General features: G+C 38.5%; 1 protein-coding gene across 1 annotated transcript in view; it reads left to right on the top strand.

Moving 5' to 3' along the window:
* Nucleotides 1–10: 10 nt before the first annotated feature.
* DCX (doublecortin) overlaps nt 11–23,914 on the top strand; it is a 399,460-nt gene continuing 375,556 nt past the window's right edge. Inside the window, exons 1-2 of the mRNA XM_055565318.1 lie at nt 11–147; nt 13,946–14,009. The gene's annotated coding sequence lies outside the window, so the exon portion shown is untranslated. The remainder of the gene's footprint in view (nt 148–13,945; nt 14,010–23,914) is intronic.

The following is a 23,914-nucleotide window of genomic DNA, read 5'->3' as shown; positions in this document are numbered from 1 at the left end:
AGTAGGCCATGGCCACAAGGGGGCAGTGGGCGCCTGGTCTGTGTCTCCGGGGATGGGAGGAGAGCAAGGACCGCTCCTGGCCAAAGTGCTGGCCACTTTTGTAAGCCTTTTGCGTGTAGGAGTTCACGGGACCTTCATAGTAAGGAGGTGGGCAATTGACAATTCTTTTTTTTTTTTCAAAAGTGGGATTTAAAATAATCATGAAGTCTCACACCCTTATGTTTGCAGCCTGGTTCGGTACCACAGATCTTTGAATGATCCAGGAGTTTGGGGATTCTTTATTGACTACTTTGTTTTGTCAAGAGACATTTGAGAGATGGTTTTACTTCCACGTCTGTTCAGGGCATCTAGAATAAAAAAAAAAAAAAAAAAAAGCCCCTTTTAAAAATCGCTCTTTAGCTTGGGCACTTCCATCTGTGGTTCTCAAGTAGCCGGAGCCCTACAGAGTCTCTAGGCAGCTACAGAGACAGTAATCTCAATTAGCAAGCACTGTGTGTAAAATAGAGGTGTTAAGACCTGGAGCCTATGTCTCTGTCTTGGAACCCATCCATTTAACGATTTAAAACGTAAAATTACCATAAATTTAAATTCTAAGCAAATATAAAATTATATGTTAGCATGAGTGAATACAGCAAATGTGTTACACTTAGGCAGTCAGGTAGAGAGGTGATTTTTCAAGACGCTTCTTTGTCCTACGACCATGACTAGGATCATTACCTGCTTTATTTCATTCTAATGTTTTCTATATGTCCTACCTAAAATTTCAGTTTAGCTGATATGTATGCTTTACATTGCCTGGTTATATACAGAAGAGATGCTATGAGAAGAAATTCTTTTAAATACCAGAGGGGATTGGAGGTAAATTAGACCTTAAACATGGGCTAAAATTACCTATGAAATGGCAACCCACTCCAGTACTCTTGCCTGGAAAATCCCATGGATGGAGGAGCGTGGTAGTCTGGAGTCCATGGGGTCACAAAGAGTAGGACACGACGAAAGACTTCACTTTCACATTCACTTTCAAGTGTGTTTCTAACAAGACTTTATATCTTGAGACTTGAATAAACATCTTTTTGAGGGGTGATATTGAGCGACTGAACTGAACTGATGCTGCTACCCCTTTCTTGATACCAAATTTCGTGAATTAATGATACTAGTTTCACCTGGAGGAGGAAATGGCAACCCACTCCAGTATTCTTGCCTCGAGAATCCCATGGACAGAGTAGCGTGGTGGACTACAGTCCAACACGACTGAAGTGACTTAGCATAGGTACATACAATTTCATCATAACAGTAAATAAAGATCATGGTTAAATAATAAAATATAAGCATAAGCATATTTTCTGCCCAATAAAGGAATAAAGTATGAATATTTATTGGAATATAAAGACAAAATATTCCAAAATATTCTATAATTCAGAAAGATCTTGCCTTATGCCTGTGATATTTTTCCTATATCTGGAAGATATAAATTAAAGGGGCACTGTTCTGATGAGCTCATGGAGAGAAATAAGCACATGTAGAAGTTGAGCTTCCATACTGAGTTAGTGACTAATTTATCTGAAACTTTTTCCCCTTGCTGTCTCTTCTGGTCCCAATCCCTTTCTTGTCCCCTCTGACCTCAATCCTATGCTAACTGAGCACTAATCAACCAGAGTCAGTCCACTAAAATTGCTGTTGTTGCAGATATTATCATTCTGGTAAAATCTCAGGTTATTTCTCCAGGGCAAAATGAGCTCACAGACCCCAGAGCAACGGTCCAGAGAATTCTAAACCAGAGACATTTTGACTCCTGAAATCATGATTAAGAAATATCAGAAATGTAACTTTGTTCTTCGGAGAAGGTAATGGCACCCCACTCCAGTACTTTTGCCTGGAAAATCCCATGGATGAAGGAGCCTGGTAGGCTGTAGTCCATGGAGTCGCTCGAGTTGGACACGACTGAGCGACTTCACTTTCACTTTTCACTTTCATGCACTGGAGAAGGAAATGGCAATCCACTCCAGTGTTCTTGCTTTGAGAATCCCAGGGACAGGGAAGCCTGGTGGGCTGCCATCTATGGGGTCGCACAGAGTCGGACATGACTGACGCGACTTAGCAGCAGCAGCAGTAGCAACTTTGTTTTTCCCCTTTAAAACATCCCCCAAACTCAAAGACCAAGAAGGAGTGGACCTGAGATTTGTATCCCACTTCCTTACTGTGCAGTGCTTAGTGGCTCAGTTGAGTCTGACTATTTGCGACCCTATGGATTGTGGCAGGCCAGGCTCCTCTGCCCATGGGGATTCTCCAGGCAAGAACACTGGAGTGGGTTGCCATGTCCTCCTCCGGGGGATCTCCCCTACCCAGGGATCAAACCCAGGTCTCCCGAATTGCAGGCAGATTTTTTACTGCTTGAACCCCCAGGGAAGCCCCACCCTCCTGAATGCCCTGCAAATAAATCCTTACATTGCTGAAAACTCCTGCTGTCAAGAATTTGGCTTACTGTGGCACAAGTATATGAGCCTTTGCTTGGTTACATTAATACTTTAAATGGGCTAGACTTTAATTAAAAATCTTCTTACAGAAATTGATCCAGAAACGTTTTAAGAACCCAAGATTACATAATGAATGTAAAATTTTGGCAATTATGTCTTTTCGCTGTCTTGTAAGTGTTAACTATGCATTTTATTTGCTTGGGTGTGTTTTTCTTATGCAGGCTTACTGATCAAATAAATTAATATTACTTCTAAAATTAATAAATTAATATGAATTCTAAAAGATTTATGATTATGAATAATGTAAATTTCTTTTCAACTGCATTAAGTTAATATTCTGGCAAACTTTATTTCAATAGTAACTGTGCCTCCTGGTATGCCAGTTTGAAGATAATTTCCAAGATCTTTAAGCACTTTTTAAAAAATGTGTACTGACATTAAATTGAGTTAATAATTAGTGGATGATTGTGGCACAACTAGATACTTTTTTAAGTTAAATAGAATACTGAAACACTGGTTTAAACTAAACATAATTCTAACTTTATATATTTTTGCTTCTTATTTGAAATGCTATAGAGAAGCTATGTCTTGGAGTTGTGTAATGAATTTGTTCTTTTTTGCCACCCCACTCCAGTACTCTTGCTTGGAAGGTCCCATGGACGGAGGAGCCTGGTAGGCTGCAGTCCATGGGGTCGCTAAGAGTCGGACACGACTGAGCCACTTCCCTTTCACTTTTCACTTTCATGCATTGGAGAAGGAAATGGCAACCCACTCCAGTGTTCTTGCCTGGAGAATCCCAGGGACAGGGGAGCTTGGTGGGCTGTCGTCTATGGGGTCACACAGAGTCGGACACGACTAAAGCGACTTAGCAGCAGCAGCAGCAGCAGCAATAGGATTTGTGTGGCTTGTAGAAGATGTTGTCATGTGTATTCTTAAATTCTGCTAGCCTATTAGCATGCTTATATGTCAGACAGTTTTCGATTATATCTACCCTGCACTTTTATCTTTAAATTAGAAATTAGTTAATTTAGTTAAAAATTATAGTTAATATGGGTGGTTAAGGCTTTTCAAGGAGTAGCAGTGCAGAGAATTATGACAGTATCTGTGCTTTTGTTTTTCAAGGAAAAAGAATAGTTTTTTTTTTTCCCTAAAGCAAACTTTTATTTCCATAATTCTTTATATGCTTAAAACTTATTGAGAACCTCAAAGAGCTTGGATTTATGTAGATTATAATGTTAGTTATAACTATTGATATTTATCATATTAGAGACTAAAAAATGAGAACATTTTAAAATATTTATTGATTCATTGAAAAGTAGCAATGATGAGCATCTTGGATGTTGACATAAATGACCTATTTTTATGAACAATAACTATTTTTCAAAACAAACATTTTAATGAGAAGAGCATGTTTCACATTTTTGCAAATCTGTTTACTATCTGGGCTTACAAAAGAAAGGAATCTGGGTCCTTGTATCTGCTTTGACATTTAATCCATTGCATTGTCACACATCACACAGCCTGTGTAAAACTCCACTATATATTCATGAAAGGACTGGTATGCTGCTACCCCTTTCTTGATAGCAAATTTCACCACTTTGAGAGGATGAGAGTCAAACAAAACACACATCTTAATATTATTATGAAAATTGTTTTGACCTCACAGATCCTGTAAAGGAATATGAGACTTAAAAAAGACAGAACTTAGAAAATGAATTTTATTTAGGTTTGTTTATAATACCTGAATCTGAAAAGAATCTACAAAACGTTAAAATGTTTAGAGTACTGCATTAGTTTCGATGGTATTGCTTCCTTTATTTAGTAAATAATGCTTCCACCTACCATAGGAAAGATTGTTCTTTACCTTGCCAGTCCAATCACTTCATGGAAAACAGGGGAAAAGTGGAAACAGTGGCAGATAATTTCTTGGGCTCCAAAATCAGTGCAGACAGTGACTGCAGCCATGAAATTAAAAGATGATTGCTCCTTGGAAGAAAACCTATGAGAAACCTAGGCAGTGTATTAAAAAGAAGAGACATTACTTTGCCAACAAACGTTCCTTTAGTTAAAGCTATGGTTTTTTCAGTGGTCATGTATGGATGTGAGAGTTGGACCATAAAGAAAGCTGAGTGCTGAAGAATTGAGGCTTTTAAATTGTGGTGCTGGAGAAGACTCTTGAGAGTCCTTTGGACTGCAAGGAAATCAAACCGGTGATTCCTAAAGGAAATCAGTCCTGAATATTCATTAGAAGGACTGATGCTGGAGCCGAAGTCTTCAGCTTCAATACTTTGGCCACCTGATGTGATTTTTAAGAACTGACCCATTGAAAAAGACACTGATGCTGGGAAAGATTGAGGGCAGAGGAGAAGGGGACGACAGAGGATGAGACGGTTGGATGGCATCACCGACTCAATGGACATGAGTTTGAGCAAACTCCTGGACATAGTGAAGGACAGGGAGGCCCTGTGTGCTGCAGTCCACGGGGTGGCAAAAAGCTGGACATGACTTCGCCAATAAACAACAACAACAATCTGCCTAAATAGCAGAAATTCTGTTTTATAAGAATAATTTTCTATCACTTAAGTTGCCTTTCTTGAATCCTTGATTATTTAAGTGAAAGAAAGTGAAGTCGCTCAGTCATGTCCGACTCTGTGACCCCACAGACGGTAGCCTACCAGGCTCTGCCGTCCATGGGATTTTCCAGGCAAGAATACTGGAGTGGGCTGCCATTTCCTTCTATTGCGGACCTTCCTAACCCAGGGATTAAACCCGGGTCTCCTGCATTGCAGACAGATGCTCTACGGTCTGACCACCAGGGAAGGCCCCTTGATTATTTAAGGGGGAAATAACTACAGAACATAACTCTCCACTTCTAATAGTGTTCAGTCCAGTTTAGTCTCTCATTTGTGTCCAAATCTTTGCGACCCCATGGACTGCAGACCTCCAGGCCTCCCTGTTCACCAAATCCCAGAGTTTACTCAAACTTATGTCCATTGAGTCGCTGATGCCATCCAGCCATCTGATACTCTGTTGCCCCTTCTTCTGCTTTCAATCTTTCCCAGCATCAGGGTCTTTTCAAATGAGTCAGTTCTTCGCATCAGGTGGCCTAAGTATTGGAGTTTCAGCTTCAGCATCACTCCTTCCAATGAATGTTCAGGACTGATTTCCTTTAGGATGGACTGGTTGGATCTCCTTGCAGTCCAAGGGACTCTCAAGCGTCTTCTCCAACACCACACTTCAAAAGCCTCAATTCTTCAGCACTCAGCTTTTTTTATAGTCCAACTCTCATATCCATACATGACTACTGCAAAAACCATAACTTTGACTATTTGGATCTTTGTTGGCAAAGTAATGTCTCTGCTTTTTAATATGCTGTCTAGGTTGGTCATAACTTTTCTTCCAAGGAGCAAGCGTCTTTTAATTTCATGGCTGCACTCACCATCTGCAGTGATTTTGGAGCCCAAAAAAATAAAGTCTGTTACTGTTTTCACTGTTTCCCCATCTATTTGCCATGAAGTGATGGGACCAGATGCCATGATCTTAGTTTTCTGAATGTTGAGTTTTAAGCCAACTTTTTTAGTCTCCTCTTTCAGTTTCATCAAGAGGATCTTTAGTTCTTCTTTGCCTTCTCCCATAAGGGTGGTATCATCTGCATATCTGAGGTTATTGATATTTCTCCCAGCAATCTTGATTCCAGCTTGTGCCTCCTCCAGCCCGGGGTTTCTCATGATGTACTCTGCATATAAGTTTAATAAGCAGGGTGACAGTATACAGCCTTGAAGTACTCCTTTCCCTATTTGGAACCTGTTGTTCCATGTCCAGGGCTAACTATTGCTATCTGACCTGCATATGGATTTCTCAAGAGGCAGGTCAAGTGGTCAGGTATTCCCATCTCTTTAAGAATTTTCCTCAGATGACACTCAGATGACCATTATATCTACTACTGTGGGCAAGAATCCCTTAGAAGAAATGGAGTAGCCATCACAGGTCAACAAAAGAGTCTGAAATGCAGTACTTGGATGCAATGTCAAAAACGGCAGAATGATCTCTGTCAGTTTCCAAGGCAAACCATTCAATATCACAGTAATCCAAGTCTATGCCCCGACCAATAATGCTGAAGAAGTTGAAGTTGAATGGTTCCATGAAGACCTACAAGACCTTCTAGAACTAGTACCCCAAAAAGATGCCCTTTTCTATATAGGGGACTGGAATGCAAAAGTAGCAAGTCAAGAAACATCTGGAGTAACAGGCAAATTTGGCCTTGGAGTACAGAATGAAGCAGGGCAAAGGCTAACAGGGTTTTCTAAGAGAATGCACTGGTCATAGCAAACACCGTCTTCCAACAACACAAGAGAAGACTCTACACGTGGACATCACCAGATTGTCAACACCAAAATCAGATTGATTATATCCTTTGCAGCCAAAGATGGAGAAACTATACAGTCAGCAAAAACAAAACCAGGAGCTGACTGTGGCTCAGATCATTAACTCCTTACAGCCAAATTCAGACTTAAATTGAAGAAAGTAGGGAAAACCACTAGACCATTCAGGTATGACCTAAGCCAAATCTCTTATGATTACACAATGGAAGTAAGAAATAGATTTAAGGGACTAGATCTGATAGACAGAGTGCCTGAAGAACTATGTACAGAGAGGTTCGTGAGATTGTACAGGAGGCAGGAATCAAGACCATCCCCAAGGAAAAGAAATGCAAACAGGCAAAATGGCTGTCTGAGGAGGTCTTACAAATAGCTGTGAATAGAAGAGAAGTGAAAGGCAAAGGAGAAAAGGAAAGATATACCCATTTGAATGCAGAGTTCCAAGTGGGCCTTAGAAAACAACACTGTGAACAAAGCTAGTGGAAGTAACGGAATTCCAGTTGAGCTATTTCAAAACCTAAAAGATGATGCTGTGAAAGTGCTGCACTCAATATGCCAGCAAATTTGGAAAACTCAGCAGTGGCCACAGAATTGGAAAAAGTCAGTTTTCATTCCATTCCCAAAGAAAGGCAATGATAAAGAATGCTCGACTAGTGTTACACTGAGTTTTTAAATGCATTATTTGTATCAATATTTTGATTAAATAGGTGAGGAACGATTGTTTCTCAATCACTTATGATCCTGTCTAATCAAGTGCACAAATCTTCTCTGTCAACCCTTAATTTTGTCTTCCCAAAATCAGTTCCCTCATTTAGGACAAATAAAAATTTCAGGACATATTACTCAGCAGGATGGCCGAGAGGAGCTACTCCACATTCAAGGTCAGGAGGGGTGGCTGTGAGGAGATACCCCTCGTCCAAGGTAAGGAGCAGCGTCTGTGCTTTGCTGGAGCAGCTGTGAAGAGATACCCCATGTCCAGGGTAAGAGAAACCCAAGTAAGATGGTAGGTGTTGCGAGAGGCATCAGAGGGCAGACACATAAAACATAATCACAGAAAATTAGTCAATCTAATCACATGGACCACAGCCTTGTCTAACTCAATGAAACTAAGTCATGCTGTGTGGGGCCACCCAAGATGGGTAGGTCATGGTGGAGAGGTCTGACAGAATGTGGTCCACTGGAGAAGGGAATGGCAAACCACTTCAGTATTCTTGTGATGAGAACCCCATGAACAGTATGAAAAGGCAAAATGATAGACTACTTAAAGAGGTACTCCCCAGGTCGGTAGGTTCCCAATATGCTACTGGAGATCAGTGGACAAATAACTCCAGAAAGAATGAAGGGATGGAGACAAAGCAAATACAATACCCAGTTGTGGATGCAACTGGTGATAGAAGCAAGGCCTGATGCTGTAAAGAGCAGTATTGCAAAGGAACCTGGAACGTTAGTTCCATGAATCAAGGCAAATTGGAAGTTTTCAAACAGGAGATGGCAAGAGTGAACGTCAACATTCTAGGAATCAGCGAACTAAAATGGACTGTAATGGGTGAATTTAACTCAGATGACCATTATATCTACTACTGTGGGCAAGAATCCTTTAGAAGAAATAGAAAGCCATCATGGTCAACAAAAGTCTGAAACGCAGTACTTGGATGCAATCTCAAAAACGACAAAATGATCTCTGTTCGTTTCCAAGGCAAACCATTCAATATCACAGTAATACAAGTCTATGCCCTGACCACTAACGCTGAAGAAGCTGAAGTTGAACGGTTCTATGAAGACCTACAAGACCTTTTAGAACACTCAAAAAAGATGTGATTTTCATTACAGGGGACTGGAATGCAAAAGTAGGAAATCAAGAAACACCTGGGGTAACAAGAAAATTTGGCCTTGGAATACGGAATGAAGCAGGGCAAATGCTAATAGAGTTTTGCCAAGAGAATGCAATGGTCATAGCAAACACCCTCTTCCACCAACACAAGAGAAGACTCTACACATGGACATCACCAGATGGTCAACACCGAAATCAGATTGATTATATTCTTTAGCCAAAGATGGAGAATCTCTATACAGTCAGCAAAAACAAGACTGGGAGCTGACTGTGGCTCAGATCATGAACTCTTATTGCCAAATTCAGACTTAAATTGAAGAAAGTAGGGAAAACCACTAGACCATTCAGGTATGACCTAAATCAAGTCCCTTATGATGATACAGTGGAAGTGAGAAATAGATTTAAGGGACTAGATCTGATAGAGTGCCTGATGAACTATGGATGGAGGTTCGTGACATTGTACAGGAGACAGGGATCAAGACCATCCCCATGGAAAAGAAATGCAAAAAAGCAAAATGGCTATCTGCAGAGGCCTTACAAATAGGTGTGAAAAGAAGAGAAGCAAAAAGCGAAGGAAACAAGGAAATAGATAAGCATCTGAATGCAGAGTTCCAAAAAAGAGCAAAAACAGATAAGAAAGCCTTCCTCAGCAATCAATGCAAAGAAATAGAGGAAAACAACAGAATGGGAAAGACTACAGATCTCTTCAAGAAAATTAGAGATACCAAGGGAACATTTCATGCAAAGATAGGCTCAATAAAGGACAGAAATAGTATGGACCTAACAGAAGCAGAAGATATTAAGAAGAGATGGCAAGAATACACAGAAGAACTGTACAAAAAAGATCTACATGACCAAGATAACCACGATGGTGTGATCACTCACCTAGAGCCAGATATCCTGGAATGTGAAGTCAAGTGGGCCTTAGAAAGCATCACTACAAACAAAGCTAGTGTAGGTGATGGAATTCCAGTTGAGCTATTTCAAATCCTGAAAGATGATGCTGTGAAAGTGCTGCACTCAATATGCCAGCAAATTTGGAAAACTCAGCAGTGGCCACAGGACTGGAAAAGGTCAGTTTTCCTTCCAATCCCAAAGAAAGGCAATGCCAAAGAAGGCTCAAACTACCACACAGTTGCACTCATCTCCCATGCTAGTAAAGTAATGCTCAAAATTCTCCAAGCCAGGCTTCAGCAATACGTGAACCATGAACTTCCTGATGTTCAAGCTGGTTTTAGAAAAGGCAGAGGAACCAGAGATCAAATTGCCAATGTCTGCTGGATCATGGAAAAAGGAAGAGAGTTCCAGGAAAACATCTATTTCTGCTTTATTGACTATGCCAAAGCCTTTGACTGTGTGGATCACAATAAACTGTGGAAAATTCTGAAAGAGATGGGAATACCAGATCACCTGACCTCCTCTTGAGAAACCTGTATGCAGGTCAGAAAGCAACAGTTAGAACTGGACATGGAACAACAGACTAGTTCCAAATAGGAAAAGGAGTACGTCAGGCTGTATATTGTCACCCTGCTTGTTTAACTTATATGCAGAGTACATCATGAGAAACGCTGGACTGGAAGAAGCACAAGCTGGAATCAAGATTGCCAGGAGAAATATCAATAACCTCAGATATGCAGATGACACCACCCTTATGGCAGAAGGTGAAGAGGAACTAAAAAGCCTCTTGATGAAAGTGAAAGAGGAGAGTGAAAAAGTTGGCTTAAAGCTCAACATTCAGAAAACGAAGATCATGGCATCTGGTCCCATCACTTTATGGGAATTAGATGGGGAAATAGTGGAAATAGTGTCAGACTTTATTTTTTGGGGCTCCAAAATCACTGCAGATGGTGATTGTAGCCATGAAATTAGAAGACGCTTACTCCTTGGAAGGAAAGTTCTGACCAACCTGCTGCTGCTGCTGCTAAGTCGTTTCAGTCGTGTCCGACTCTGTGCGACCTCATAGATGGCAGCCCACCAGGCTTCCCCGTCCCTGGGATTCTCCAGGCAAGAACATTGGAGTGGGTTGCCATTTCCTTCTCCAATGCATGAAAGTGAAAAGTGAAAGTGAAGTCGCTCAGTCGTGTCCGACTCTTAGCAACCCCATGGACTGTAGCCCACCAGGCTCCTCCATCCATGGGATTTTCCAGGCAAGAGTACTGGAGTGGGGTGCCATTGCCTTCTCTGGACCAACCTAGATATCATATTCAAAAGCAGAGACATAATTTTGCCAGCTAAGCTCCGTCTAGTCCAGGCTATGGTTTTTCCAGTGGTCATGTATGGATGTGAAAATTGGACTGTGAAGAAAGCTAAGCACCGAAGAATTGATGCTTTTGAACTGTGGTGTTGCAGAAGACTCTTGAGAGTCCCTTGGACTGCAAGGAGATCCAACCAGTCCACTCTAAAGGAGATCAGTCCTGGGTGTTCTTTGGAAGGAATGATGCTAAAGCTGAAACTCCAGTACTTTGGCCACCTCATGCAAAGAGTTGACTCATTGGAAAAGACTCTGATGCTGGGAGGGATTGGGGGCAAGAGGAGAAGGGGACGACAGAGGATGAGATGGCTGGATGGCATCACTGACTCGATGGACATGAGTTTGAGTGAACTCCGGGAGTTGGTGATGGACAGGGAGGTCTGGCGTGCTGCGATTCATGGGGTTGCAAAGAGTTGGACACAACTGAGTGGCTGTACTGAAGTGAACTGAATACAGTCCATGGAATTCTCTAGGCCAGAATACTGGACTGGGTAGCCTTTTCCTTCTCCAGGGGATCTTCCCCACCTAGGCATCGAATCCAGGCCTCCCACATTGCAGACGGATTCTTTACCAGCTAAGCCACAGGGGAAGCCCTTATTTGTTATTATAACTGTACATAATGGCCTGCCTCAGATAGCCCTGCTTGCTCCTCCGTCTTCCTGACCCTTGGACTAGGGTGCCTTTGTTTGGCTCATAGGGAGATAGCTTGACCCTGCCCACCTCTGAAGGATTGTGATATTCTTAAGTTCTTTTTGTGGAAAATGGTGCCTCTCATCTGCTGCTTACTGGCATGGCTCAGAAAATCACATTTTTGAGGACAGAATCACAGATAGTTGTGGCATCTTTGTTTATTGACATGACAGGAGATATTCCATTTCATACACCTGTGAAATGACTGTAAGTAAGTGAAACTGACATTTTGGAAGATATTTGTAAGAATTAAATGGTCATTTTACTTTGTTTGCTAACCTCCCCCCATCTCTGATCCATAAAGAACCTGGCTTCCAAGCCCCAACAAGATAGTTATTTACAGACATTAGTCTGCCACCTTCTAGGCCAGTTGGCTCTCTGCTTAAAGTTATATTCCCTGGGTGACACTAGTTATAAAGAACCCACTTGTCAATGCAGGAGACCTAAGAGACACGGGTTCGATCCTTGGGTCAGGAAGATTCACTGGAGCAGGAAATGGCAACCCATGCCAGTATTCTTGCCTGGGAAATCTGATTGGCAGAGGTGGGCTACAGTCCATAGGGTCACAAAGGTACAACTGAAGTGACTTAGCGTGTCTTGCCTTAACACCTCATCTCTCAGACTTGTTGGCCTATCGTGGTGAGCAGAGTGAGCTTAGACTAGATAACAATACTAGAAATAATTAGGTTTGTTTAATATGTTACTGTAGTAAAGGTGCATGGGAAAAGTTGTTAGATCAGAAGGACATTCAGCGTTTACTAAATTGTTTGTTTTGGTAGAATATTGGTATAAACATTTCAGAAATTACATGCTCTATGGGAAGTCCCTGGCAATTTGTCAGTGCCCTCTGTGATGAATGTGCCCTCCAAAATACTGTTTTACTTTCAGAAATAACCCTCATCAAAACTCCTATGAAGTAGTTATATACTATGAAGTGGTTATATGCAGAATTTTCAGTCAGTTCAGTTCAGTCACTCAGTCACGTCTGACTCTTTGTAACCCCATGGACTGCAGCACGCCAGGCCTCCCTGTCATTCATCAACTCCAGGAGTTTACTCAAACTCATGTCCATTGAGTTGGTGATGCCACCCAACCATCTCATACTCTGTCATCCCCTTCTCCTCTGCCTTCAATCTTTCCCAGCATCAGGGTCTTTTCAAATGAGCCAGTTCTTCGCATCAGGTGGCCAAAGTATAGGGGTTTCAGCTTCAGCATCAGTCCTTCCAATGAATATTCAGGGCTGATTTCCTTTAAGATTGACTGGTTTGATCTCCTTGCTGTCCAAGGGTCACTCAAAAGTCTTCTGCAACACCACAGTTCGAAAGCATCAATTCTTCAGCGCTCAGCTTTCTTTATAATCATCCAACTCTCACATCCATACATGACTACTGGAAAAACCATAGCTTTTACTAGGTGGACCTCTATTATGGTAGAATAGACAATAGCAATCAATTAACCACAGCCATTAAATCTCTTAATGATCTTGTTGTATTCTAAAGCTTACCTGAAGGTTCTACTATAGGCTAGAGTTTGTATCATCAACAAAGGAGAATAATCTCAGAGCCTCATGGAAAAGGACCATACCAGGTACTTTACATGATTGCTACTTCAAAGAGTAGATTTATGAGCTAACATCACTTAGATAAGTTACAAACCAGAACAGTGGACTGAGGCAAAATTTCCAGAATTCTTTTTAATCCAGTTAAGGCTCAGAACACTATAGAGTCAGATAACCAGGAAGGATGTGCTAAACAATGCCAAGCCTTCCATAAAATACCCAATAATCCTTTTTATCCCCTTTCAAAATCTGTGGTAGTTTTTCATGAGATATAAAGCCTAGGTTTTCTGACATGCGTTTTAGAAGGAATATCATACATACTTGCTCAGGTAAAATAAAAATGGAGCTATTTCTGAGAATCTAAAGAAAATATGGAAAATAAAATAGCATTAGTTATCCTTATGATAAGGGTGGTTTCATACTGGTTTTATATAACTAAAAGTGAAAGTCACTCAGTCGTGTATGACTCTTTGTGACTCCATGGACTATACAGTGCATGGAGTTCTCCAGGCCAGAATACTGGAGTGGGTACCCTTTCCCTTCTCCAGGGGATCTTCCCAACTCAGGGATCGAACCCCATTGCAGGTAGATTCTTTATGAGCTGAGCCACAAGGGAAGCCCCTTATTTAACCTAGGAGCTATTTTATTTTTTAATAGTTCAGAAGAAAACTGTGATGAATATATGCCATATTTATTCATATTCTTTTTACATTTTTTTTTCTCCTCTTTCTATTTTCTCTGCCTCTCCATCAATTTGGTTAGCTATCCTTCAAGATTCAGAAGACGTGCAATTTCCTCCAGGAAGCCCTTCTCTAACCCTTGTAAGGTATGTCCATTATGTGCAAATACTGCTCTTTGCCTACCCTTGTCATAATTCTTGATGTTTAAATTACCTGTACACTGTTTTATTCTTCTGGACTGTAAAGTTTAAAAAGAGTGGAGACCAGGTCTAAGTCATCTCTGAATTTCTAGAATTTAGTACTGTCCTTGGAACCTAGAAGATAATCAATATATGTTTATTGAACAAAAATAATTATATTATTAGATACCATGCTAGGTCCTATGGGGAATACAAAGATAAATAAAACATAGTACCTTTTCTGTCTCAACAATAGATGAATTTATTCATAGGCTGATCAAACTCTTATGCACGTTTAGAATTAAGAAACCATGGAATCCATTCTTTTTATTTTATGGACAGGAAACAAAGATTCAAATAGATTGTGATTCTTTCCCCAATAGCAGGGCTAATAATACTAGAAGTGGGTTGAATCTAAGTCTACAGATGCTTGCCAAGGCATACTACAGTGACTTATCCTTTAGAGATGAGCCTACAGTAATGATATCTGTTTTATAATATAAAGCAATAACAGCAACATGATCTTAAAGTCTGATAAACCAGCAATGTTTCTTCTTAATCTAAGTACCACATATTACAGAATCCTTAAACTACCTATTGTGTTTAGATTTATTTCCTTAATTTTTCATCATTCATCCAAAATTTCTATATATCTTTTATTATTAAATTAAGTATCTTTCATCAAAGCTGAGACATGCTTTGTGGATCCAATGAGTTCTTGAAAAGTTGCCAAAACTTGACTCTCCCTTTCTTTCCCCTCCTTCCAAATATTATTGGTAATATTATTGGTAATTTTCTTACTGTTAGGGACACAAAAATAATTATTTCTTGTCTACACTGGTCAAATCAAAGTACTATAATAGAGTCGATTTTTGGAAAACTGTAGAGAAAATGGTTTAAAGAATAGCAACACATGCCACTGCAAATATGGTACTTTGACATGAAAATTATTTTGAGCTGAAGGTAATTGAGAAGAGGGAAATATGGGTAAAACTCTGCCCTATCTTATTTGCCTAAAAGTAGTTGTAAAAGATAATTACTCCTTGGAAGGAAAGTTATGACCAACCTAGACAGCATATTAAGAAGCAGAGACATTACTTTGCCAACAAAGGTCCATCTAGTCAGTTCACTTCAGTTGCTCAGTCGTGTCCGACTCTTTGTGAACCAGTCAAGGCTATGGTTTTTGCAGTAGTCATGTATGGATGTGAGAGTTGGACTATAAAGAAAGCTGAGCCCTGATGAATTGATGCTTTTGAGCTGTGGTGTTGGAGAAGACTCTTGAGAGTCCCTTGGACTGCAAGGAGATCCACCCAGTCCATCCTAAATGAAATCAGTCCTGAATAATCAATCATTGGAAGGACTGATGTTGAAGCTGAAACTCCAATACTTTGACCACCTGATGCAAAGAGCTGACTCATTTGAAAAGACCCTGATGCTGGGAAAGATTGAAGGCAGGAAGAGAAGGGGACAACAGAGGATGAGATGGTTAGATGGCATCACCGACTCAATGGACATGAGTTTGAGTAAACTCCGGGAGTTGGTGATGGACAGGGAGGCTTGGTGTGCTGCAGTCCATGGGGTCGCAAAGAGTTGGATACAACTGAGCGACTGAACTGAACTGAGTTGTAAAGGTGTCCACCTTCCCTCTGTAATAGGATGGACAGAAGTTAACCATCAGAGACAAGTATAGACCCCTACAGCCTGAAGTCAACATCAGAGGAACCTATATAACAAGCTTTACTGATTAGCTTTTATGGTCCCTTTAGTTCAGTTCAGTTTAGTCGCTCAGTCGTGTCTGACTCTTTGCGACCCCATGAATCACAGCACACCAGGCCTCCCTGTACATCACCAACTCCCGGAGATCATTCAGACTCACGTCCCTTAGTTTCCCCATATATTTACCTTCTCCTAATTCTTCACCCCCAAAACTCAAAGTCCTTTTCCTTCATCTTGTCACTTCTATAAGAATTTGTTGTTATTCAAAACTGCTATATGATGTCAAACTCTAACCATCCCTTTCAGTTACTCATTATTGAGTATATGGAGCATGTGCCTGATAAACAGGTTAATAAACTTTTTTTTGTTGTTCTCTTTTTAATCTGTCTTTTGTCAGTCTAATTTACACGGCCCCAGCTGGAGAAAGGTAGAGGGACAAAAAAGATTTTTTTCCTCCTTGACAGTTTATTAATAGATATTTTTATTTCAACCATGTTTTTAAAATTCCAACTAGACTTCCTAGTTTCTTCAAGATCCTATCAAATAAAATGAAGTACTTCATTTACCTAAGAATATGCAAGAGAGCTATAAAATCAGGATTCAAAAGGATACCCAAAAAAGGATATGAAAGGATACCCAGAAAAGGTTATGAAAGAAAATATGAAGAAGCAGAAACAATGATTTCAAATAAATCAGATGAAAGTCTTTGGCTTAAATTAAAAAAAAAAAACACTATACAAGTATAAAATTGAGGTTTTAATGAACTGTAATGAGTTGGCTGCACCACTACTTGAAGTTATCACAGGCAGGGACAAAACTAATTTTTATTGAGCACGCTTAATGTGACAAGCATTGTGTTAGACAAATTACACATCTGATCTCTTTTTTATCAGACTTAAATTGTAAGACTTTTCCAAATCCTATCTGTACATGAAATTGCTGCTTATAAAAAATTACACTACAAATCATATCAAAGCTACAATATTACTTAAATAATTAAAATGAACCTTTGTGATTTTTACTTCACATTCCTTCCTAGGCTACAAAGACAAAGATCAGAAACCATGAAATGCTTTCTTTAGGTAAAATCCAATTGAGTATGAAACAAGTCACCTAAATGAAGCATTTAATTCTATTATTGTGACTATGAGACTAATTTATATATCTTATTACCAACTATTTTTGGAAGAAGGAAAAATCATTTATGTGATCCTGATTATATGAGTATATGCTTCCTGTATGGATCAGTGAGGTTAATTAAGCCCTGTTGTGTAAAATTATCATAATCAGCTTAACTATAAATGATAAAATGTTTGATTAAAGGAGACTCTACTGAATAAAACATAATTCCAGACATTACTTAAGTCCATTATCTGATAGAAGGCTAGTGCTTAGATGAATCAAAAGCTGTTAAGACTTAGATGTTTTTCAAGAATGCAAGTTTTCTAAAAGATCTGTGTTGTTTTTAGTTAATTTGTTTTTACTTAATTCTCTTTATCTAATTTTTGCTAACATAGCAAAAACTATGGAATATAACATACCATTTTTTATAAAGATCAGAGTCATGGATAGATTGCTTAATAAAAACAAATTAATTAAAAACTATTCATTGAGCACTTAATATATGTGATCTATATATATATATATATATATATATATATATCTGCTACACACAGATAGACTAGACAGCTTAGAGTCTAGTGAAAACACACAAAGATGTATGCAAATATGTGGTGATAAAGTGCAATAAAGGACTGAGTAATGCAGGAGAGAATAACGGGGGTTGGGGTGGCATGGGAATTTATTTTAGATTCAATGGTCAGAGAAAGCTTCTCTGCAGAACTGACATTTAAGCTAAGGCTCAAAAGATAAGGAGCCAACCAGGAGAAGACTGAGGGAACTCTCACATTCATACATGACTATTGGAAAAACCATAGCTTTGACTATACGGACCTTTGTCAGCAAAGTGATGTCTCTGCTTTTTAATATGTTGTCAAAGGTTCATCTAGTCAAGGCTATGGTTTTTCCTGTGGTCATGTATGGATGTGAGAGTTGGACTGTGAAGAAGGCTGAGTGCCGAAGAATTGATGCTTTTGAACTGTGGTGTTGGAGAAGACTCTTGAGAGTCCCTTAGACTGCAAGGAGATGCAACCAGTCCATTCTGAAGAAGATCAGCCCTGGGATTTCTTTGCAAGGAATGATGCTAAAGCTGAAACTCCAGTACTTTGGCCACCTCATGCGAAGAATTGACTCATTGGAAAAGACTCTGATGCTGGGAGGGATTGGGGGCAAGAGGAGAAGGGGACGACAGAGGATGAGATGGCTGGATGGCATCACTGACTCGATGGACGTGAGTCTGAGTGAACTCTGGGAGTTGGTGATGGACAAGGAGGCCTGGCGTGCTGTGATTCATGGGGTCGCAAAGAGTCGGACACGACTGAGCGACTGATCTGATCTGATCTAGGTTTGTCATAACTTTCGTTCCAAGGAGCAAGCTTCTTTTAATTTCATGGCTACAGTGATGTCCACAGTGTCTTTAGAGTCCAAGAAAATAAAATCTGTCACTGCTTCCACTTTTTCCCCATCTGTTTGCTGAAGAGTGATGGGACGGGATGCCATGATCTTAGTTTTTGAATGTTGAGTTTCAAGTCACTTTTTCACTCTCTTCTTTCACCCTCATCAATAGGTTCTTTAGTTCCCCTTCACTTCTATAAGATTTTGAATTCCTAAGAGCTCTTTCTTGTTCATTTAAAGTTCCTTTTTTATTGCATACTGTTCTTTTATCTTGAATTTAGTATCATCTCATTTCTCTGAAGATATTATTAATAATAGTTTTTGTTTGTTTGTTTCTTTTCTCTTTGACTTTTGTTACTGCTGCTGCTGTTGTTCTGATCTCTGTCTTGCATTTTAGAAACTTTATTCAAATATCTAGGAACTTAGCCTTAAATATTTAAGAGTGATCCACAAAGAAGTTCTGTCTTCATTGTTGGGACTTCACTGTGTAGTAACTGGGAAGAAATTCAGTCTTTTTAATGGGAGACCCCAAATATCAGTGTTTGTAGGGCTTTACACTTGTGTTAGCTTCTCCAGAATCCTCCTATCTCCCCAACTGATAGTATCTTAGAAACCAACCAGCATAAAGGTGACAGAGGGCAGTCTTAAAATTTATTGAATTGACACTCAATCCCCATTTTCATTAAACTTCAAAATCCAGCCGTCAGCTATGCTTATTGTTTTCAATACTAGAACTTCTTTTCTGGAAAGATGTTTTAAGCACTATAGAAAATAAAACTTGACTCTTTTTTTTTTCAACCTAAACCATTGTTTTACTTTCAAGTAAATCAACAAACAAGCTTCCTTAACAACAAGAAACACCTGACCCTCCACACAGTGAAAAAGAATATTGCATTAACTCTTGAATCTTTAGTTGAAATTGATAAGGAACTTTGGGGATCTAATTTTTTTCTTATACATACTTTTGATCAATCATCTTCTTTTTAGCTCTCCCTTCAACCTGTACCTCAAAGATATCCAGTAACTTTAAATTAAAAACTGAATCTGTCACCATCAGCCTTAGGTTTCAGCTTTTCCAATTTAAGTAAGCTTAACACTCATCTCATCTGTTGCTCTCCAGCTTCCAAAATTTTGTTGACTTCACTTGTTTGCTGTTGTCTCCTCTCCTGTTCTCTTCATCCTTCTCTATTTATACCTTAAAAAAATTCCTTTATTGTCACTTCAGTGGAGCTTCATGCAGCAGCAGAGATAAATGATGTTTCTTATCTTCCTAGTTTAACTGGAAGTCTTATAGCACACTCTGTATGGAGAAATAATGCCATCCAAGCTAATAACATTAAAGATGGGAGACTGAGAAGCCCACCTGCAAAAAGAAAATCTGTTTCAGAGAAATAAGCAGTTCTATAATATCTAAGCCATATATATGACTATTTACTGTACTGGAAAAGTCTGTTGCTACAGAAAACTGAGTTATATTAACTTTCTCTTTTTTTTCCCACCTCTAATCCTTTATTTTATTTTATTTATTTTATTTTTTATTTTTATTATTTTTTTTTACTTTACAATATTAACTTTCAAATACTTAAAATTATAGGTTATTTAACTGGATATACAAACATAAGTTATGTGGGCTTTTCTAGTGTTTTTTGGACACAGAATGCATTTTTATGAAAAATTACCTTTAGACATAAATTGCCCTCATTGAGGAATCTTAAGAAGCATGCCATTTAGTTCCTTGTTGGAGAAGACTCCTGATTTGAGAGACTGAACAGGCATTTTAGTGTAGATTTCATGAAGTAGGTGAATTCAAGACACTATTTTTTAAAATTCATTCAGACAAACTTTAAGTATTAAAAATAAAAATATGTCTGATCCTCCTCTATTTCAACCCTGACCACACACCTGCCTATATGTTCATTTGGGAAAAGAGGTCAAGGTAAGAGCAAAGAAATGGGATTGTACACAGTAATAATACTAGTTGCTAATATTTATTAACCTTTAGTGAGTGTTTACTATATGTCAGTAACTATGCTAAAAACTTTTTGTGAATTATTTCATAATAAATGGTTAGTGATTATTTGACATGTGAATGTTTTTATTTAAACAGTAAAAAAAGGAAGGATAAGTCTGTAAGGAGGAGGAGAGGGAAAAGAATGCCACCAAATGGTCAACATTCTCATTTCTTTTCCCTATCCCATCCCTCCTTTTCTCAAGTACTGCTGTAGACTTATTTGTATTCCTAGCATAATTTTGTCCTCTATCCTTGCTTTTTGCTATTCTTTCAGTATGTTGATATTAAGTGATTCATCTTAGGTACTTGAATTTGAAGGTTAATGATTTGGAACTTCAAGCAGGAGTTTTGATTGCAATAGTTCACTGTTTTGCAATATATACCATCAAGTATTTCATAAGAGAGGATATGGAATAAAAATGAGAAAAAATAAAGAGAAACCCATCAAGGCATTTCTATAATTTTTAAACATTTTTAAAGCAATATGGCTGATATTTCCAAGTGATTAAACCTTTATAAAACTCCTAGATAATAGCAACCTGTGATGATTAATACACATTCAGTCTAACAAGCTACTAAGAATGCATGGGTCTGGAACATGTATAAAATTGGTTTAGGATTAAAGGAAGTAATCTGAAGAAATGAGAATTTAAATAATTCTTCCAAAGATTAGTAAAATATATTCCAGCCTTCCAATTGTTTAAGATTGGAAAATTTGTCTTTTTTTAAAAAAAAAAAAGACAAGATAAATTTGTCTTATTTGATTGGTATCTATTGAATATATACTCTGCAAGGCATTGTGATTAGCATTATGGGAGAAAGGGCATGAAAATGCCTAAAATGTTGTTTATTTTATCAAGCTGCTCATAACCTAGTGTTGAAGGTAAGGCATATACAAAATAGCTGCTATACTCTATATGATATTATGTGACAAATACTACATGAATGATGCAAAATATTTTTATTTTTTCTGTTTTGTCAACCTGCAATGTAATGAATTTGTAAGTAACATTCCATATATATGTTTCTTTGTATACTATTTATATATGCTAACCTTTGACAATCACTGCAAAACATCATTAAAACCAGTTCAGGTAGAACAAGTCTAGAAAAAGAACTGCCAGCTAAGGCACACTTGGAGAAAAATAACTGGTTTCAGGGAGATATATGCATGTGTTTCTTATAATGGAATGTGTAACTTATTGTTTACTAGAGTGCAGTCCATGCTAAGGGTCGGACACGACTGAGCGACTTCACTTTCACTTTTCACTTTCATGCATTGCAGAAGGAAATGGCAACCCACTCCAGTGTTCTTGCCTGGAGAATCCCAGGGACGGGGGAGCCTGGTGGGCTGCAGTCTATGGGGTCGCACAGAGTCGGACACGACTGAAGTGACTTAGCAGCAGAGTCCATTCAGCCAAGTGCATTAGGTATATATTTCATTTAATTTTCACAATAATCCTGTAAGATCAGTACTATTTTTATCCCCATTTTACAAATGAAGAAACTGAAAATCAGAGAAATAACTTGTCTAAAGTTACACAGCTGGTAAATGATAGAATCAGGAGTTGGAACCAGTCTGTTTAACCCCTAGTGTACACTCTTAATAATTTGGTTTTCGGTCTCTTTTGTGGAACATGCTAGTAGAGCTGTCTAGGAGATATTTAGGTATCTGAGTCTGAAGTTCAAGAGGAAAGGTTAGGTTAGAGATACAGATTATATAGTCATTAGCATGTGTTGCTGCTAAGTCGCTTCAGTCGTGTCCGACTCTGTGCAACCCCACAGACGGCAGCCCACCAGGCTCCCGTGTCCCTGGGATTCTCCAGGCAAGAACACTGGAGTGGGTTGCTATTTCCTTCTCCAGTGCATGAAAGTGAAAAGTGAAAGTGAAATCGCTCAGTCGAGTCCGACTCTTCATGACCCCATGGACTGCGGCCTACCAGGCTCCTCTGTCCGTGGGATTTTCCAGGCAAGAGTACTGGAGTGGGGTGCCATCACCTTCTCTGCAGCATGTGTTATAGATCCTCACATATAAGGAGACCTCAATAAGAAGATACCAAAAAGGTTTTCTTGTCAACTGGATTGTAAAAATGTTTAGAAATATAAATGAATGAATTGAATATCTATTTAGGTCATTTACATTTTAAATTTAGTAAAATAAGTTCTACTTAAGTTCTAAATTAAATACATTAATTTAGCTGTATTGCTTTTATCCCCTATTTCATGGAATACGATTTTTCACATGTGTTTTCAACATTAGTATCTGCATCACCAGAGCCTATTCTTGTCATCTGTTTTCCAGAGCTCATCATCCTCACTTCTGCATACAAAACTACATGCATAATCTTACTGTAAAAGTAATTTTATCCAAAGTCACAAATACCCTTTCACATAACATCCCATTTGCAGTGGCGATGTCATATCTCCAAAAGTAGTCACTACATTTGTATTAAATTTGTATTGATATATTTATGTATATGCATATTATGTATTTGCTTGCTGATTTATTTTTTTAAACTAACTTTGATGTGGGGCATTTCATGCAGACATAGTCATGTTAATAGAAACATTCAGGATGGAAAAGTAAATAGGACTTCAGTAAAACACACACAACAACTATAGTAACAACTGACAAAAAAATACCCATTTCTCATGTTTACTGAGATGTATTAAAAATCTACTTGTTAGGTGCTCTCATATGTAAAACAACCTAGTACTATCCCTCTAGTGTCATTTCCCACTTAATTTTCTTATAGCTGAGAAACGAGTCTCAGCAAACAGAGGATTTTAATCCAGATCCAACTCCAGAGCCCATGCTCTTTTTCACCTGTTCTCCTTTATGATCAATAAATAATAAGTAGTTGTGAAATAGCTGACTAATGGCCATGAGAGAGAATTTAGTTAGCTAACTGGTCTTTGTGTAAAAATGGAATAAGTAATTGTGGTTTCATAACACATTGTTTTAAGTAACTGTCACACCTTCTGAGGGATAGATTTTATATTTCAATACATGGGAAATGACTTTTGGGTAGTTTCATTAGGGAAAAGAAGAAGAGAAGAGTAAAAGTAGAAACGTTAGGTGATGATATCTGAATCAACAGTCATTTTGTATTAGAGTAAATTAGAGAAAGAACCATTCATAGTTCTGCCATGTATCTTCTCCTGAATCCTCATAGTAAGGCTGTTAGGTAAAGATACACTTAATATCAGAAGTCACTTTGACATTTAAAACAGAACCAATGTGATGTCATAGAAATTACTTCTAGATTTTTTTTTTATTATTAACATAAAATTTTGTTTAGCAAGAATCTGCTAAATAAAAAAAATCACATTTATTACTTTTTGAGTCCTCTCTCTTTTCTTTTTGGTTAGTCTAGTTAAAGGTGGTTAAATTTTGTTTATCTTTTCAAAAAAACAACTCTTAGTTTTATTGATTTCTTGATATTGTCATTCTAGTCTCTTATTTCTCTCCTAATTTTTATTATTTCCTTCCTTCTACTAATTTTGGTCTCAATTTGTTCTTTTTCTGATTTCCTGTAGGTGTAAAGTTAGGTTGTTTACTTGAGATTTTTTTTTTCTTAATGTAGGTATTTATTGTTTTAAACTTCACCCTTAGAACTGCTTTTGCTAC

Source organism: Bubalus kerabau, chromosome X (genome assembly GCF_029407905.1).
Source record: "Bubalus kerabau isolate K-KA32 ecotype Philippines breed swamp buffalo chromosome X, PCC_UOA_SB_1v2, whole genome shotgun sequence".
NCBI lineage: Eukaryota > Metazoa > Chordata > Mammalia > Artiodactyla > Bovidae > Bubalus > Bubalus kerabau.
The sequence above is the reverse complement of the archived record's forward strand: the minus strand, read 5'-3'. Positions and strand labels throughout refer to the sequence as shown.